General features: G+C 37.1%; 1 long non-coding RNA gene and 1 other non-coding gene across 2 annotated transcripts in view; one reads left to right on the top strand and one right to left on the bottom strand.

Annotated features, from left to right (window-relative positions):
* LOC121911904 overlaps window positions 1–19,652 on the top strand; it is a 30,081-nt gene that overhangs the window by 6,201 nt on the left and 4,228 nt on the right. The gene's annotated exons all lie outside the window — the stretch shown is intronic.
* On the bottom strand, window positions 16,681–16,752 carry trnaq-cug. The gene has a single exon. It is a non-coding gene; the product is annotated as a tRNA-Gln (tRNA).

Here is a 19,652-nt window from a genome sequence, read left to right as displayed (position 1 = left end):
GTCAGACGTAATGGGATAATTTGAAGGGGAAAAAAATGTTCATTATAGGACTAATGAAGATTTGCTGGTGGGGAAAAAATGGATAAGATGAGATGTTTGTAGATTTTGAAAAATAAAGATGATAATCCGATAATATGGGGAGCAAAATATCATATCTGGATATCTATCTATCTATCTATCTATCTATCTATCTATCACTCCCCACCCCCCACCTCCCTTACACAGCACCTATTGAAACGCACGGACTGTAGATTTATGACTTTTAGCTGACTGACTTTAACCCCCACACAGATGGCCGGAGCTGAAAAATTAATCTCGGCCATATTGAAGGACGGCGGGGCCATATTTGGCCTTGTGGCCGGTCAAAAGACGGACAACAAAACGTGGCCGGCCAGAAAGGTCCCCAATAAAAGAATGGGATAAAAGGTTCCCAGACAGTGACTAGTAGTTGGCTTTGTTAGGCCGGGGTCAGCCCGAGGTGTCCCGTTCACCACCACCAACTCGGCTTTTAAAGGCAGAAAAAAAATGCATTGCTTGGCTTAAAAAATGATTGTAAAGCAAGCTGGACGAGAGAAAAATGGGACAGGGCTAAAAAAAAATAAAATAAATGAAGGCAAATTATGCTGGATGCAAAATCGAAAGAAGTGAAAGAGATAAGTGAGAATATGTTAAATTAAAGCCCTCACACGAAGAAAAGGTCGTATAATGAGGGTGCTAGTAGTCCGTGAATTGTGTTGTTTCTTTACAAACTGCTAAACCACAAATGAAAAATCATATATGCGCTGAGGGGTAGATCCGTTTGAAACCCTCCAGGATCGCGTTAAAGGTTTCTTCTTTGGCTGCAGCTGCTCTCTGAGGGTGAAGTGCTGATGCTCAGCCAAAACCTCTTAATAACTCCTGCGATGTACTATTACTTCTGCCTAATATACCTTGTAATAATAATCTAATAAAGAGGTGAGGGAGAAAGTGTTTTTGCTTGGCTCTGGCATTAAAAGCCAGCTCATATGAAGGGTTTAATGGGTATGAAGATTTTGGCATGCCTGACAGAGTGCAAGTGAACCTAAGATTATATTGCTTTAATCTGTCTGATCTAATGAGTCATTTCGCTTCAGAATAGCTCATAATAAATGACCGAAGATGACTGATAAGCTACCAGATAGGCGATAAAGTGGATAAATCTCAGGGTTCTTTTGTCAGTTTAAACCATTTTCCATTTGTCTCACAGGCAGGGGCATACAGCTTCATAGGCAAAGACTTCCAACATGGAAAAAAACAAATTAACAACTTCCACTTACGTACCCTTGAGCAAGGCACTTACACCTTATATTGTGAAGGGAAAATACTTCCATTCGTTTTGTCCAATGTGGGATTTTCATCAGTTTATAGATTAATTAAAGCTTTAACTTCAATCAGACAGTTTGCAACATTAAAGGATAGATCCTTCATTTTTCATGTCTGTCTTAAAACAATTAGTCAGGTGCCTAAATAAGCATTGACACATGTTTTCCTTGCTGTAATCATACTGGCCATTAAGAGATCCCTTTATAATGCACTTACAATATAAGTGATGGGGGACAAAACCCACAGTCCTCCTTCCTCATAAAAATGTGTTTAAAAGTTTATTTGAGGCTAATATGAAGCTTCAGACGTCCAAATGAGTCAAATCAAGATGTTTTTCATTGTTAGTGTCTTTTTTGTGCCAAATTCCCTCTTTTTGTTACATTCTTGCGTAAGATATCAACTTAATTTGATTAACTCAAACTGCTGAAGCTTCATATTTTCTTAAGATGAACTTTTAAATACATTTTTTCTTAAAACAAGGACCGTGGACTCTGTCCCCCATCGATTACATTGAAAGCACATTTAAAGGGGGTCTTTTAAGTATGAACAGGAGGAATGATTACAGCGAGGAAAACCTTTGTTTTAGTGTTCACTGACTGTTGTTTTAAGACAGACTTGAAAACCTCGTGTACCTATCCTTTAAAGCATCAGCTAAGATAAAGCATTTCAAAGGCATTCCTGTGTAAAAATGGATGGAATTACAGCAACATTAGCTACTGGGCTGCAGAGGTGATGTCATCGGGGCAGCAAGACAGCATGAACAGTAAGTCGTTTTGAGTTTCTGCGTCTTAGCTTCTTAATCAACACTTCACCGAACAGATCTTAAAGTCCACATGTGCAAATCATTTTTATTGGATGATCAGTTTGGATGCAGAAAGCAAAAAGATGACATGACGACTTCATTTCCCACCATCAGCTCACTGGAGCTGCTTGGTGTGTATATAACTGCAAAAAAAAAAAAAAAGAAAAAAAAAAGCCATATAGCTCCCTAAAGAGTGGAGCTGTAGACATACATGTACATTTAGCAAAGCAAGAGAATTGAAAGCAGTCATCAGTTTTTCCCTCTCTTCCATGGATTTTGATAGATGGTTAGTCGTCGCCCATAGACTCCCCTAGAACCCAATCTGTGACCGAGGCAGCTCCACACACATTCGGTTCTACAGGGTATATATAGGCGAAGGTTCACTTCACGCCTGGCTGCTGATGACTTCTTTTGGTCGCTGACAGAGATTTACACTCGTACCTTCTCATGCTGAGATTTTTCCTTTTTTTTTCCACAGAAGGGCATTATATTTACTATAAGTCTGCCTAAAAATAATGACAGTACTTAAATACACCATCCCTTCATTTTTTTTTTACATCATGTTCCTGTTGTTCAACATGTGATGTATCAGTGTCATTGTATAAGTGATTGAAACCATTAATGGTGCTGTAGCATGTAGCTTTTTGACATCAATAACTCATTAAGGCATCCCACATTAATTCTAATACATAAGTGTAATTGCTGTAAGCAAGACTGTCAGTCTCAATGGTGCACTGTGGACAGAGTGGATATCTGTTTGGGAATTCTGATCTTCTAGATCATTTTTAATTAAGTTTATGAACTTGGTGCACCTAAAGGCTTTTCGTTAGGCTGTTAATGCTTATATTACATAGGAAAAAGTGCCATAGGTGTAAATACAATTGTCAAAACTGTGAAATCTGAAGCAGTGAGTCACTAACCTGAATCTGTTGATTGCTACCGATGACCTCATTTTGTTGTATATTCTATCATTTTAAATGCAGCAGGAAATGATCTCTTTTAAAGGCAGAAACCATGCATGAAGTCCTAAATCCACCTCTTTCACACTTTCACCTTCAGTAGGTTTTGAGTATTTGGACTCAATGACAGTTGGTCACTTGCCAAAGTAAACAAGCCACCAGCCGCAGTGCAAACGTGACCAGCATTGGGATGGTGGCTAATGGCAATGGGCTAAACATGAGGATTACAATGAATGCTTGAAAGAACGCGGCCCTGAGGACAAGTCTATATTTCTCATTTAGATCCTTCTGAGATCCATTTATGACGGTCCACAGCTCCTACAGATGTTTATGAGCTGGCCACAGGCAATAACCAGGGATGTTCAAATAAAAATTATAATCAGGCAATCTGAGGCGAGATTACCATGGATATGACTGATGGCATAGACATTACAGTTGGTATTGTTGTTATTGTTATTGTCTCTCCTACTGTTTTTGTTTGGATAATTAAAGGGTAAACTAGATATGTATTGATTTTCATCCTCATGCTTCACTGCAGGCAACATTATCCTCATCTTCTTCCATTCCCACATATTACGTGTTTATTCGAGTATGTTAATTAAGAATATTGCTGACATTTACTTGCAAAAAAGCCACAAATAATAAATAATGTGTTGTGCATGTGTAGCCTATGTACTGTATATATTTTTCACAAGAAGCCATTGGGATCTTTGGTTTCCACTTCTTGCCTCGGGGGTGATTTTCTGTGCTCTGGCAGACACTCATTCCTGCTGTTTACACTTACAAAATTCCCATGGTTTAAATGAGAGGCTGGTGAAAACTCTGGTCTTAATTACTATGTTGCTAAAGCAAAAAAGCTTGTGTTGCATGGAGAGAAAGAAAAAAAACCCAGCAAAACTTTATGTGAAGCAACGTTGGTTTCATATGAAACAGTGTGAAAGGTTATCAAAACTTTGATCCTTTACACTCCTGATTGGTTGAATAATGAAACTTTTAGCGTTTAGAGCACCAATCTATTCAGTTAAAGACTATTAATCCATGCCTTGAGTTAAAAAAAAAAGGACTTTGACCTAAAACTTTCATTTTTCACAATCATCCCGGCCTAATTTCTCCTGTTAAATAGGGGTTTGAAACCTGGAGTCATTAGCTTACCTTCTGAAAGGGATTCCCTGCTCTGAACTTTGGAGGGACTCCTTTTTTTTTAGAGGCAACAACAACGGAGTGATGTTTCGGTTTTTGAAAGAGCATTCTTCTTTAAGAATGTAGCCTAGCTGCCGTCAGGTCGCGAGAGGGTCAATCAGAATCGTTGACCGCTGGTTCACCGTTTCATTAGTCCTCGCGCTGGACAGGGCCACGCAGGGGCTCGAGCTGGGGACCATCCAGAGTTCACGCGGCCTGCGGGAGTCGCGAGCCCATTGTTCCGCTGGTTTTTCTCTCTCTGTTGTAGATACATTATTGTTGTGCAAAGGCAAATGCTCGCGCGAAATTAAAGGGGTCAAAGTGTGAGAACGTGCAGCTACCAGTACAGAATGAAGCCGTTTATTTATAGATTGAAATATAGTCCGTTCATTTGACTTCAGATGAGTTTGTGTTAATTGTCACTTCTATTTTTGACTAGTCGTATATTATAAGATCTTATATAGCCGTTTAGTTAACCTTCGTGTTTCTATTATGGATATTCTGAGTGTTGATTAGCTCGGTTGCAAACTTGTAGCTTATACGGCGAGTTTCCCTCTAATATTCACCTGTTTTGTAGACACAGTAGCGTAATATCTATCCTTTAAATTTATTTTTATTCATTCATAATACTGCATACGTATCTCACGCTTCCCAAGTCTGAATTCAACGCTCAGTTCTGACACTATAAGCAGCTATTCATATAAACCGTTTATTGCCTTTTAGATCAAGTCTTAAATAAAGAGTTGGGTCTGTGATATAAAGCCATTCAGATGTGCTTTTCTCTCTGGGGTCGTTTCACTTTTTCATCTTAGACAGGCTGACCGCCGGCTCACCCCTCCGCCCCCGGCCTTCTGCCGGGTCAAAGCCGAGCTGAGAGCAGCTTTAACCCGGTTTAGACATTAACTGCGACCTCCAGCCCTGGGAACGCTTGAACCGTCTCGGACTGACCAGCGCGAAACAGCGTACAGAAGCCCGTAATTCTGACTGTAAATTATTCAGATGAAAATGCTGAGTACGGGTTGATTACAATTAAAATTTTGTTTTTTTTAAAAATTTGTTTTGCATCCAGCTGCAGCACGCGCTCTTTGAGAATCACTGATAAGCGTGAGTGAATCGTGTTTACAGTTGAATCAGATCAATTAAACGGCTCTAAAACTAAAAAAGGAATTAACACAGTCACATAACCGCGAAATATGTTATTAACCAAATCTGTTTCAGAGACTAAAATACTGTTGATCGTGAAATTATAACAATCAAGTTAAGAAATGTGTAATCTTATTTATTATTTTTCCTATATAATTTAAATATTACAGATTACACATTAAAATAAATAATAATTTAAACGAGATTTAAAAAAAATGCACATCACAATCCATATAAACAATAAAGCACACACATATACTGAAAGCCGTAAATTATCCTGAATTAGTCTTGAATTTGAAAACCATTTGGAGCTCTGTATATAGATCATTTACAGATGTATCGATACATAACTGCTGCAGCAGTTCTTTTGATTATTATCTAAACACGGTTGTCTTTTTGCTCTAAACACAGCGGTGAAAATCTGAAACAATACTCCACTTTTTAGCGAACATTCATCTACGTTTACGCACAATCGGGCAAATCAGATCATATATCTTAGAGAAAAGTAGCCCGCACTGCGACATTTGAGCACCGAAAGTGTCCAACAACTCTGAACTATAGCCTCTTTGATTTAAGATTGTTTAAAAAGATTAATGTCGCCGTCGTCGTGTATTTTTTCCCTGTCATGCAGGTTTGGAATAAGAGTTCCCAGCTGTGACTGTTATAAACTGCTGGTATAAAGCTTTCCTCTCTCTCTTCTGTTTGCAGGTTTTTACAGGAGTGATGCTCGGTGTCAGCAGAGATAGCTGTAAAATTTAACATGTCATGAAAGTGCCATAACTCCTGATAACTCAAACTGTGTTTACATATCCACACAAACACCCACCGATAAGAGCAGAAAGGGACAATTTTAAATCATTTTAAGTGCGGCTGTTTGTCAGAGCAGCCGGTGTATATGTTTCTAAAGTTGCTGCAGTCAAAAGGTAGCCGTTAAATATGTTTGATGAGACGCTATCGTCTTGTTTAAAGTGTTATTTTAAAGAAGAATTCGCGTGTTATTATTATTTGTATTATTAGAAAGCTATTCATGCTGTTATTTGTGTTTTTCTGCCCACACAAGAGAAGATTATGATGTCAAAATCTTTTACATAAGCCTGGTAATCCTGAACATGTGGAACAAGGTTTTGCCGCTTCAGAGAGTAAAAGATAGGCTTCAACACACGTGCTGTGAAACACACACACACACACACACACACACACACACACACACACACACACACACACACACACACACACACACACATACTATTTCATGTTCAGGACTTTCTATAAAACTGGTTTAAACACAGATCATTGTCATCTTCTCTTTAAAAAAAAATCTGCTCCGAGCAAAATGAGAATAAACTGATTTTTGGTGTTTATTATTGTTACTTTTCTGCACTTAAATCTGTAAACAGTCCAGCTTCTAACACAGCTCCCATTGGGCCTTAAAAGTCCTCGAACATGTTTGACTTTTTTTTTTTTTAAACAATGAAATATCAAAAAGATTTTTTTAAAATATGTTTGAAAAATAAAAAAAATAATCTCAAATGCAGGCTGATATTTTTAGAGTTTTAAAAATGGCACAAAATATTTTATTAAATCGAGTAATAAGAGTTTTATCCGGGATTGAATATTTGTGTTGATGTAGCAGCAGTTTAAACAATTATTTCTTAATTTTAAAAGCTCAAAAATAAATTTAAAAAAATAACAATAATAACAAAAAAAGTCTGACCTGGAACAATATCACACCTTACCACCCGAACAAGCCTTGAATTTCACCAAACGGGGTTTTGAATTTGATGTCCAGATGTCCACGAGACTTTCAGCCCAAACTAGAACCTCTGGAGTCAGATAATTAGATTATATATTAGACTACAGGTGGATCTTTGGACCCCCTCACTCACTTTACCAAGGCTCCTTAGAGGGTCCCCGGACCACCGCTTTAATTTGGAGAACACCACCCCCACCCCCACCCCCTCCACTTCTACTGCAGCTCCATCTGCCCCCCCTCTCCTACCCCCTTACAGTCATAAGTTGTTATCGGTGCCAAATATGAAAACAAGACACACTTACTTGTTCTGTCCTGATCTCGCGTTAAAACACGGACGCGCGTTACTGTAAAATCCCGTCAGAGCGGATCGACACCGGATTATTGGAACCGTCTCCGGTGTTTCTCTCTGCCACACAAAGAGCATTCTGTTGATTTCGGACAAATATCGGCTACCAATCCCATCTGGCCGCCTGTCGGCTATTCTCTCTGAGTTATATTTTGGGGCTTGTCAAACCACCGGCAATAAAACACACTTTATTACCGTCACGTGTTCAGTTTTTTCTCTCGCTTCTCCCACGCGGGTTCATAAATTATTAGGCCCCGCACAGAGAGTCACTTTATTCGATAATGGCGCCAAAGAAAGAAAAACTTTACAACTTTGTACTCTTGGAGGTTAAAACATTATGCGTTTTGTGGCCGTTTTTTGTGTGATGGTTTTGTTTTCTTTTCTTTTAAATTTTATTCTCAGTGTTTGAAGAAAAAGAAAAGAAATCTCACTTTTGAAGATATCGAATAAAAATGATTTTATCACTGTTTGCGTAGTTTTGTAGTCAGATGAATTGCCTTTTTGAAATATAATTTGGTCTTTTTTGTTGCTATAATACTGGAGGATAACACGGCTTCTTTAAAGATTGCGTTTGATATTTGAGAATGGCGTCAAATCCGTGCGTAAAAATGTATATTTCTCGTGCGTAAAGCTGACCTTCTGCTTGCCGTCACCCTGTTGAGACGTCTGATCCCCCCTCAGTGTTTTGCACTCCTTTAAAACAAGCAGAGACTAAACGCTGTTTGCAGTTTTCCGGATGTTTCTGGAATGCTGTTTGGAGCATTTGTTTCCTGCTTTGATTTCCGTAAATGGGGAGCAATAAAACCATAAACAGGCGCTGTGAAAACAGACCGCGGCTCTGTGTGTGTGTGTGGTTGTGTGTCAAACTGGACACCAGCTTTGCTTGTTTAGTAGCTCTGCGGCTGCTGAGGACATTTAAGTGTCAAAACAATACATGAATCCAAAAGTTTTATATGTAAAAACAAACCTCAATGAATAAATAAATAAATAAACAAATACTTATCTCGTTATTATAAGAATAGCCTGATGATGATAATACTATTGATAGCAGTTTTTCTGTTGTTGCCGTGTTATTTTCTGACATGTTGCAAAATCCACCAAAATGTTCAGTCTATTAAATTATTAATAACGCACAAGCTAAAGCGAATATAGCTTCGTAGCCAAGATGTTTAATGTTGAAGAGCTGCAATGCAAAATAAAACATTTTCTTTATCTTTGCTTTTATCAACGACGTGTCGTCGCCGCTTTGTTTAATCTCAAACCACTTGAATCCATGATTTACAGCGTCTTGACCTGGCGTCCTGCCTGATAACGCCTCCTAGCTTCTGTAACATAAAATCACATCCAACCCAAACAAAATTGTCCCTGGACAGAAGAGTCGCTCTGTTCGAGGTGCATTCACGGTAACTGGGAGAAGAGACTTCTCATGACCTCCGAGCTGAGTGAACTGGACGGTGAGGAGAAGATATTGTTAACCTGAACCACTGGGTTGAGGAAAAGCTGCTGTTTTAGGAAATATGATCCCCGAGTCTGCAGCGCCATCTAGTGATTATAAGATATACAACAGCGCTCTTTCTCGCCTACTGTGCAGTAGTGATCTAACCTACAGCTTTTTTTTCGCTACTTATGACTTTAAAATGCACAAGGATGATGTAGCAGCCTCCCAAAGCAACGTCAGCAATTAATTAAACAATTAATCTGAACTAAAAACAAAAAGTGGATCCATATTGTAATGAATTTGTTTCAGTCAGTATTATGATCTGAATTCAGACGCAGGTTAAAAAGTCTTTTTAATAAATTCCTCACTATCCAGATAACACATGTAGAGGATTGTGCAGCTTTGATGGAGCTTTGTGCCTTTTTAATCCTTCAGTAGCACCTGCAGTGTCAACTGCACCGTGTATCATCCGTTTACTGAGTGTTAGCACCCCCTGGTGGCTCATGGAATAAAACATTAAAACCAGATGCAAACACCTAAACATCCATCAACTGTTTTTTTCCAAAACACCAATTTCAATTCAGATAAAATGACCTTATGTGGTGCAACATAATTATTGTCCCACACATTTATATTTGTTATGTTTAATTCAATGGAAAAAAAGAGTCACCACTGCTACATGAAATAGGTCCTCATGGCACAAACATCAAGTGAGAAGAGATAAATCAACCCTATTAGAATCATTAAATAGTTTTGTTTTTCTGCTGCAATACATATTTATTTTTTTAGTTACCTGTAGATGAGAATGGTCATCTGCTTCAATTTAAATAATCTTCACCAGCTGTGCCAATCCTAAAAAAAAAGAAAGAATAAAAGAAGCATGTTATAAATTAAATGCATGTGAACCAGCTTCTACAGATGTCAAAGTCTATGTTAAAGATGAGCCATTACAGAGAGAGCACTCATCTTTTTTCTTTACTAAAAAATTCCACATCCCACATTATTAATTCTTGAATTCTACTGTGCTTTATTTGAAGATGTTGTTATAAATCTAACAAAGTGCTGTTTGTTCAATGCAGAAGCTTTCAGGACAAACCTGCAGGTTGTTTTCTTCTTCGTAAATGTCCATCTGAATCTGAAGTCTTTACACCGTCCTGCACAGACACACAGAGACAAACTGAATATACTGAGAGAGGACACAAACACATCTCTAACTGTCTCTCTCTCTCTCAGTCTCAGCTCCTGTCTGTCTCACAGCTTTAATTTAATGTTTGTCTCATTCTCTGCGTCACTGTCTTCCCTATATATCCTTTTGTCTCTTTGTTTCTCTCTCTCTCACACACATTAGCACATAAACGCACACACACACACACACACACACACACACACTCCCTGCCGCATTGCAGTAGGTTGTAAATACTGAGTGCCAGCTGAGCTCGACCGAGCAGCACCGGTGAAATACTGTCTTTGTTTCTCTCTATCTCTCACACCCTGCCTGCCCTCGTGAAAAAAAGGAAATGTAACATTCAAAAAAAGGGGGAGAAAATACTGTCTCTCTGTCTCTTTGTCTCTCTGACACTCAAACTGCCCTCATAAAAAAAAGGAACGTCAGCAAAAACAAAAACATGGAGGAAGGGATTCCTTCTGTCTTGTTCTGTCCATCTGTGCAAGTAGAAATTTCACTGAGGGGGAAAGAGAACTCAGTTTCTCTTTGGCTCCGACAGATTTCATGTAAAAACAGACGCCTGAGAAAGAGTAAAGAGCTAAAACATAAACGGAAAACATTATCTCAACATCTGTCTAGACAGATAATCTGTTGAAAGAGAGAAAATGTGTTTTTTTGTTTGCACTGAAAGAACCAACCGGTTGTCCTTTTTGTTTTACAGCTGAAGGTCACATAAAGCCACTTTGTGAGACACACAGTTTATCAGTGGATTAAACAGCTGGCTGTCTATGCAAATACAGAAATTCACATGCATGTGTGTTTTTAAAAAATACCAGTGAAATGAGTCTTTATCACCACATCAAGGACTGCAGACGGGCTCAGGCTGCACTTTAAGAAACAGTCCCTGTATGTCAGCATCATGCATCCTAAGACATTTAGTCATATTCTAGTTATATTAGTTCCCCTTGAATGCATATAAGTGCAATTCACAACACACACACACACACACATAGACACACACTTTAAAGTGTTATGCATCAGGCTTAGTAATTGTAACCAAATGCATGCTAAATAAATCATGGAGGATGATGCTGTTGCCTCTTCTATTTCATCTGAACCCCTTCCAGCAGCCTCATGACGTCATACGAGCTCTTAGAGAAGCAGCGGGAGCAGTTAGACATGAGTCCTCTTATTGTGGTTCATTAGACACTGAATCAACCATTTGCAGGCCCGTTTCATGTGGATCCAAACACTGTATGCAGTCTAGAAATTATGTTCTCATGCTACTAAAGCCTAATTATAAGTTTGATGTGCTGGTTTCAGTGTGCAGACGAAATAGAGTTTGATGTATCAATACGATTACAAGTGCAGAGATCCAGTAATGTGCTGCAATAACAGTACAGACCATGAGCCAATCTGCTGTGCGACATAATATGTTGATTTATGGACTTTAATAGCATAAAAAGTCCCACCAGAAGATTATTACTGTATCAAAGCCACACTCGCAGGCAACTAGCAGAGCAATGATTGGATATCAATTCATTCTGACATCATCATAAGTGTTAAATGGAAGGTTCAAATGTCAAAGCTCAGTGTGCGTACCTGATGAGAGCAGACTCCATTTTCCTCTGCAGCATCCTGACATGAGCAGAACAGAACAGACACCGAATTAGAAAAGCACGTAAAAGAAGCAGGAGTTGTATTTGTCCACAAAAGTTTTGGAAGAGTTGAGCTAAACAGTCAAAACAGGAGACAAAACATGCAAAAAAAGAAACGTACGCATTTATTTTCACCTGTTTTTTTTCATAGCTTCTACGTAATAAACGTAATTTTACGTCTGACGTGTTCAAACATGTTGAGTTTCTACTTTCACATTAAAGCTTTTAAGGAATAAATTAAACACACACACACACAAAAACATGCAGAGAATGGAAATAGTTTACCGTCCATTGAGGCGCGCGGGTGTCGAGGAGCAGCTCTGGGCTAACCGAGAGCGCGCGAAGATGATGCTGCCAGTAAGGGTATGCACCGCACGCGCACACATGACCGTAAGCGGCCAATGGCGGGCTGGGTCGGCTCGTAAAAAAAACGCTTTCTTCAACTCATGTGTGTGTGTGTCTGTGTGTGTGTGTGCGTGTAAATCTTGCAGACAGAAAAGGGAATTTGTGGCAGCTGCGCCCAAGAGAAAGCTGCATTTCCTAATAAATAACACACACACACACACACACACACACACACACACACACACACACACACACACACACACACACACACGCACACACACACACACCCATATGATAGCCTGTACATGCATCAACCTTGGTAAATCCAGCCTGAAACACATTTTGAATAAAGGCCTTTAAACAGTTTACTGTGCAGTTCTGCTGTAGTTTAGTTGTTGTTTGGTGCCTGTTTTGTAGACAAAGATTTATTTTATTTTAGATTATTTGTATAAAAATGTCCTGTCATTTGTATCTGATATAGATCTGAAGACAGAGACCACTGTTACTCTCTCACAGTAGAGAAAATAAAATCATTTTGACCAGGATGGCTTCTATAAGCTACTAAACCCTAAAACAATCAGATCTAACTCGACTCCCATAAACCTGAGGAGGGAAACATGGTAAAGAAACATTTCTGCACTAAATAAATATACAGAAATATAAATCCAGACAAAGACATTTCACCTCAAGATCGCAGCCGTTATTTAAACGAAAATACAAATGTATGTAATATGACGAAAACAGGGCCATTACATTTTATAGAGAATAATAAAAAAGAAAAAAACAAAGAAATAAATTCTTTGATTTTTTTTTGCACCACATTAATGATTTTCAGCTTCAACTGTTTGTCGTGTCACACTGATATCAGCATAAAGGCGATGTCTAAAAATACAAAAATTAAGATTATGAAAGAAGGGACTCGTCGAAACCAAAAAATAAAAATAAATAAAAAATAAAACATGGAGAGAATTTGAAATCTTTAACCAGTTAATGTATTTAATTAAAGTAGTTATTTTTGAACATTTGCTCCAGTTATTACGACTGTTTGAGCTCATCTCTTCTGATGTTAATATTATTATTACTTGATATGAGGCTGCGATTTTATTCTCACTAAAATACAGATACATATTATTAAAAAGTATAAACATTTTTTTTTATTTTTCTGAAGAATCATCAATAAGCTTCGTCTGCTGCCTCATTTACACATTTAACCCGCAGCTGATGGAGTCTCGTGCTCCTGCTGGAAGGTGTTTCTGGGACATGAATGAGACTAAATGAGGGTTCAATAAAAGTATAAAACAATTACACTTTGTTACAGAATATCTCCCGCTTCTCTTTTTGTTTGCTTTTGTTTTCAGATTCACCTTAAATGTTTCAGTATCTTACATGAGCTAAATGTCACAATTAACGTAGCTTCTTGTTCATTTAGGATATGAAATTTTATTCTCTTGTATTCGGTTGTTGTGAATATTATTACACTGCTTTTTTTTTAAAATCTTATTTTTTTTATTTTTTTATTTATTTTTTGACTTTATACCCTTTGTCTGTCCCCAGTGGTAATTCTGCTTTGTAGCAATAAATACAAACAGTGGTTTGTCAACACTGGGCTGATTAGATCACATGTCTTTTTATTTGGAGCATCTGATGGAGGTGTAATATTAATATGTGTTTATTCAATAGTCCTGTTATTATTCATATATACGTAAATGCTCTGTATTTGATATTTTATACCACAGTGGAACATTTAGGCTCAGTGGCTCAGTCTATTCTCACCTCTCCAGCTGTTCTTTTCATCATATTTACTCTTTAAAGACGCCAGAAATTAATTGTTTTCCCCAACAGATTAAAAAATATATATATTCTCTTACTTACAGTATCTACATTTCTTATTTCTTATCACTTGTTAATACATTTCTTATTCTGTTTCTGTGAAGGGAAGATGGCTGCCGTAATAAAGACAGCTACTCTGTTGCACTTAAAGGTTTTATGCATTTCCTTTTATCATTTCACTGGATATTAAACAGCTGATGGCAGACCTGCTTAGAAGTGAAGAACAGAGGATTCCTTAAAAGACCATTTCAGTCGTTTGACATGCAGTTAATAAGGAAAGAACATCGAGCTCAACCCAAAACAAAAACTGTGTACTGAGGTGCCCGCAACCAAAGCCAAAGCTTAAAGCACAACAGAGAGTTCACACACTCAAATCAGTCAGATTGTTCCTTTTATGTAGGAGCACAGGGGAAAAACGCACAGACAGCTTTGCCTTCTTCAGTCTGCAACAGTCAATGCAATTAATGAACAAACGACTGTTTCAATCAGAATCAGGTTTATTGCTGAGTGGGTTTGTACATACAAGGAATTTGCTTTGTTGTGCGTAACGACCAAAATATACAAAGTAAGAGAAAATGCAAACACGTCAAGTGATCATAAACAATACGAAATAGAAATTTACTATGTAAAATTTGTAAAATATATTCTACAGTGAAAGAGCTGTTGCACAGTTTAAAATGAAGGGCATGAATGTACAAAAAATAAACCAGTAATGTACAAATGTTCATAGTATAAAGAGCAAATGCAATTATGCAAATAATAATACAGAGTTTGCGTTAATGTGAGGCGTCATGTCAGATGTTGATGGGTTTACAGATGTGCAAATAACAAGATTTTTAGTTCATATCAACCAACGGGAATTATAAATAAACTCAGCGTGTAATAATTAAAACATGTTCAGAAAATTAAACTCATTTTATTGAACACACTGAGTCTTTAGTCTGATGTAAACAATCTTTCTGTCACCAGGTAAGTTATTATTCCATCTTTCCAAATAGTCTTTTTTTCTGTATCTTCCGTTTACAAATGAAATTGGCCGCCATAAGAAAAAATACTGTTACCATGGTTACCAACGTTCAAGTTCCTACTCATTTCCATTTTCATGACAATGGCAGCCATCTTATGTGTAGGTAGTTAAAGCAGAAACCACAGTTTGCAATAGACACTTGTATATTACGACCATTTTAGTTTACTGGGAAAAATATTATTGACCATTAAAATGCAACCGTCCAAAACGACAGTATTGCACGTAAAAAAAAAAAAAAAAAAAAAAAAAAAAAAAAAAAAACTGCTATTACTGAATGTTTCAGAGTTTAATTCTACCAGGTATCTTCTCTTATTATGTTTATAGGTCTGTAACTGATGGTTTGTTTTATATTTGAGCAGAAATATGTGTTGACAACATTTTAATATCTACATTTATGTGAAACCATACTTATCTGTGGTGAAAGAGAAAACAAGAGTCTATATGCATTTTCTGCATTATATTACTTTTTTTTTTTTTTTTTTTTACAATACTTGGTTGTAATATTTCTAATCTTCTTATGAGATATTTGCAATTTTCTGCTTTCTCAGCTAAAAGTAAAGAGCTATCACACATTGCATGAAGATGAAGGAGTAACAATGTTTTTCTGCTCAGTTTTACAGAGATGTGTCGATTTTGTCTGTTAATCGGGATGTGATTAACTGCAGGCAGAGACCTGGCAAAGCTACTGGTTGAAAGTTTTATGTTGAAGAGGAAAGTGGAAGCACCATGACAGTATACCTCTGACTGAAGTATACTCCATAAAATATTACTGACTGACTTGATCCCTTTATGGTGCCACAGTAGAGGTTAAAAATCTCATCTACAAATTATGGAACTTTACAGGTTGAGATAATGTATTCCTCAAATTGTTTTTTTTTTTTTAAAGTGAGTGGAAAGTGAGCTGAAACCCATTTCACAGTTCAGAGAACAAAATTCTTACCTAACAACAGATATTTTCTATGTATATCTCCTCAGGAATGTAAAATCTTAAAGGACAAGTTCACAATTTTCTTAAAACAAACAGTCAAGTGCCCAAATGAACACTGAAAGACGTTTTTCTTGCCATAATTGTTCATTTCTTCTCTTCATAATGCACTTACAATGTAAACATATATTTAAAATTTATCTGAAACTAATATGAAGCGTCAGTCAACCAAATGAGTCAAATCAAGTAGATTTCTCACAACGTTACAGTCTTTTAGTGCCAAAGTCACTTTTTTTGTTACTATACTTCCACCACAGCTCAACAGAGAAACATAAAGAGGAAATTTGATGCTAAAAAGACTGTAAATGTGTCAGATATCCACTTGATATGACTAACTCAGACTGCTGAAGCCTCATATAAACTTCACATCAACTTTTAAATGACTGTGTGGACACACGTGGATTTTGTCCCCATCACTTACATTTAAAGCACATTTGAGGGGGATCTTTTAATAGCCAGTATGAACAAGAGGAATGATTACAGCGAGGAAAACCTCTTTCACTGCTCACATGGTCACCTGACTGTTGTTTTAAGACAACAGTCAGAAACATTGTGAACCTTTCCTTTAACTTATACAACCATAAGATAAAGATGGAGGGTTATGATGAATGCTGTGGAGAAAAAGCCTCAAATTTACACTCAACTATAACCTGCTGCTTGCAAAGAATGAATCATGTCCCGTTTTAAATTATTACATTTGAAATAAACAAGGTTCTACTGAGATTTGAACTCAGATCGCTGGATTCAGAGTCCAGAGTGCTAACCATTACACCATAGAACCATTTACTCCACTTCTCCAAGTCATGAAATACAACACCTCCACCCAGCGGACAGAAGGAGTAACTACACACACACACACACACACACACACACACACACACACACACACACACACAGCAGTGCTGCTTCATAGTGTGTTTTTAAATGTTTCTGAGTGTTTAAACTCAGCTCACATCTGTAAAAGTCTCAGTCCAGAGGTGTAACTTTGAGACGACACAGTCAAGATCAGTTTATTGATAAAAAAAAATGGATTTCTGAATTTATTCCACAGTAGGTTCAACATTAAATTAAACAGCATCTCCTTAAAGAAGAACAAATTATATATTATCTCAAACAACTGACACAGTGCACTACTGCTGCTAAATGCATCTTTTAGCTTTTTCTAAACAATCATTTTGTATGTAAACCTACCTTTTTAACAATTCTTTATTACTACACCACTGTGGATTCATTTCATCTAAAAGCAGAGACTGTGTTGGGACCAGCGTTTAATCGGAGGCAATAATTTGAGCATAACTTGCCGTCCTATTTCATTTCTGCAGCACAATAAATATTCCGTTTATTGTAGTTGACTGTTGACGCGGTGGTGTCGTTCATTTTGTTTTATGACGGCCTCTAAAATAGTTGCGTCCCGCAGCTTCATTTCATCAGAATCTCCCAGCGTTTTTATTTATTTTTGTTTGGTTTGATTTTGCATTTTGCAAAAGTAATTTCTCAGTTACATTCTCGCCTTTATTTAACAACCGTTTTGCTTCATATTTAATGTAAGTGTGTTTGGAGTTAAACGGTGCAGAACAGATTTTTTATTATGTTATGCCAACAATTAAAAAAGAATTTATATTCATGGGACAAATGATTCTCAATACTACAGTATATTTATCCACATAATGATATGAATGCTCCATCAACACAGCAGGCCCATGTGGAGATAACTCACACACTGCGGGCGTAATAAGAACCAACATTTTAATGTAGGGTGCTCTTTTTCACTCGTTTCTATTTGTAGCAAGAATTCAATTTTTAAAAATCTGCTATTTATAAAAGCAAAATACTGAATAAAACCTCAATCATGTGTGGAATTAGGTCCGTTTCTTGTTTTATAAGCCACTACACATGTCTTTAATAGTCTGCAGACTAAAATCAAGATGATAATCTGTGTGTGTTTTTTTGTTTTTTACATTCCTACATTAGTGATTGCAGATCAAGTCTGACATCTACTTTTAGTACAAAGAACAATAACAGCAAATCCGGACTTTTTGTCTCTCGTTTTAATTCACTGTATCACGCCTTTTCCTGTGTTTTGCTCGTCTCATGGTGTGTAGAAATGTGATTGAGGCTGTCTGGTCTCATCTTCAGACAATGACTTTAACATTTAGAAGGACAGTTCAGGCTCCAGGACAGGAAAGGGTGTCTAATAAAACCATATAGTCACGATGACTGTCTGGGCTAAATTACTTTATGGTACCTCTCTCTGTGTCTTGAGTGGGGGGAAAGTCACGTTTATTCTCCAAATGCATGCTGTTGGTTTATGACCCTGCAGTAGGATGAGCGCTGAGCAGATTATATGGCCGCAATAAATGAGGGAAGCTACGAGGCGCTGCACTGACTTTGACAAAACAAGGAGGCACAAATGTCTCTCTGTGGACTGAAACTCAGCCTACATACCTGAAAGCAGTGAAACACCTTGACGTTGACGTAACTATAACCATAATAAAAAACATAGTAAATCCCGTTATTGGCCCTATAATCCAGTGAAGCATCAAATATGACAAACTGCTTTTCCTGTTTACTTGTTTGGCTATTGTAGGATCATATCATAATAATAATAATATAGGATGATACTATTAGGAGACCAATATTATCATTGTTGCTAATATTAATTTTATTAGTGGCATTTTGTATGTTTTTCTATTTAAATTAACAAACAGACAAATTAAGCTACATCAATAACAATATAAGTACATTTTTACTGTAATTATCTATTACGACGATTACACATTCAGTATAATAATAGTAATTAATACTACAACGAATAATAATAATAATGGATGTCCAAGTAATGTTAAAATATATATATACTATTGCAACTGGCTACTGTCAAATTAGAGCTGCAATTAATAATTTTTTTCATTATCTGTCGATTATTTTCTTGGATAATCGATTAGTTGTTTAAGGGAAAAATGGTGAAAAATGTCCATCACTGTTTCCCAAATCTCAAGATTACGCCGTCAAATGTCTTCTTTTGTTCCGACCAACAGTCCAACAACAACAAAGATCTTCAGTTTATCACAGAGGAGTCAAGAAACCAGAAAATACTCAAATTTGAGAAGCTGGAATCAGAGAATTTGGACTTTTTTTCTTTACAAATGACTCAAGACGTTTGATTTGTTGTCAAAAATAGTTGGCGATTCATTTAATAGTAGGCAGCTAATCGATTGATTGACGATTGTTGCAGCTCTATGTCAAATAAAAGCCTAAAAACAGTACCTAAACGCCCAATCCGTTGCATAAAACTGCCGAGATTCACTGAAAAGAAAAAGGAAAACAACCCAGTAAGCACATAATTAACAATGATGTTGTAATGCATCTTTTATTTCATTTTTTTTTCTTTAAAAAATCACCACGAGCAGCATATTTAGCCTAAATGAGCAGATGAAGGCCTTGTTTCATCACATGTTGACTCCAGTTATATCACAGCACAGACCTGCCGCTTTAGGCTAACATAGCCTGTTGTTTCTCCTTTTCTCCCATCGCAGAGAGAACGTGTCGTGAGTCCATCTCAAAAAAAACACTAACATATATTTATTTAACGTCCCGATAACATTCCCGTAACATTTATCATCATACTTTACATTCTAAAAAATAACATAGGTTGTGCGTCGTTTCTGTAGCTGTTTATTC

This window comes from Thunnus maccoyii, chromosome 14, assembly GCF_910596095.1.
Source record: "Thunnus maccoyii chromosome 14, fThuMac1.1, whole genome shotgun sequence".
Lineage (NCBI taxonomy): Eukaryota > Metazoa > Chordata > Actinopteri > Scombriformes > Scombridae > Thunnus > Thunnus maccoyii.
The sequence above is the reverse complement of the archived record's forward strand: the minus strand, read 5'-3'. Positions and strand labels throughout refer to the sequence as shown.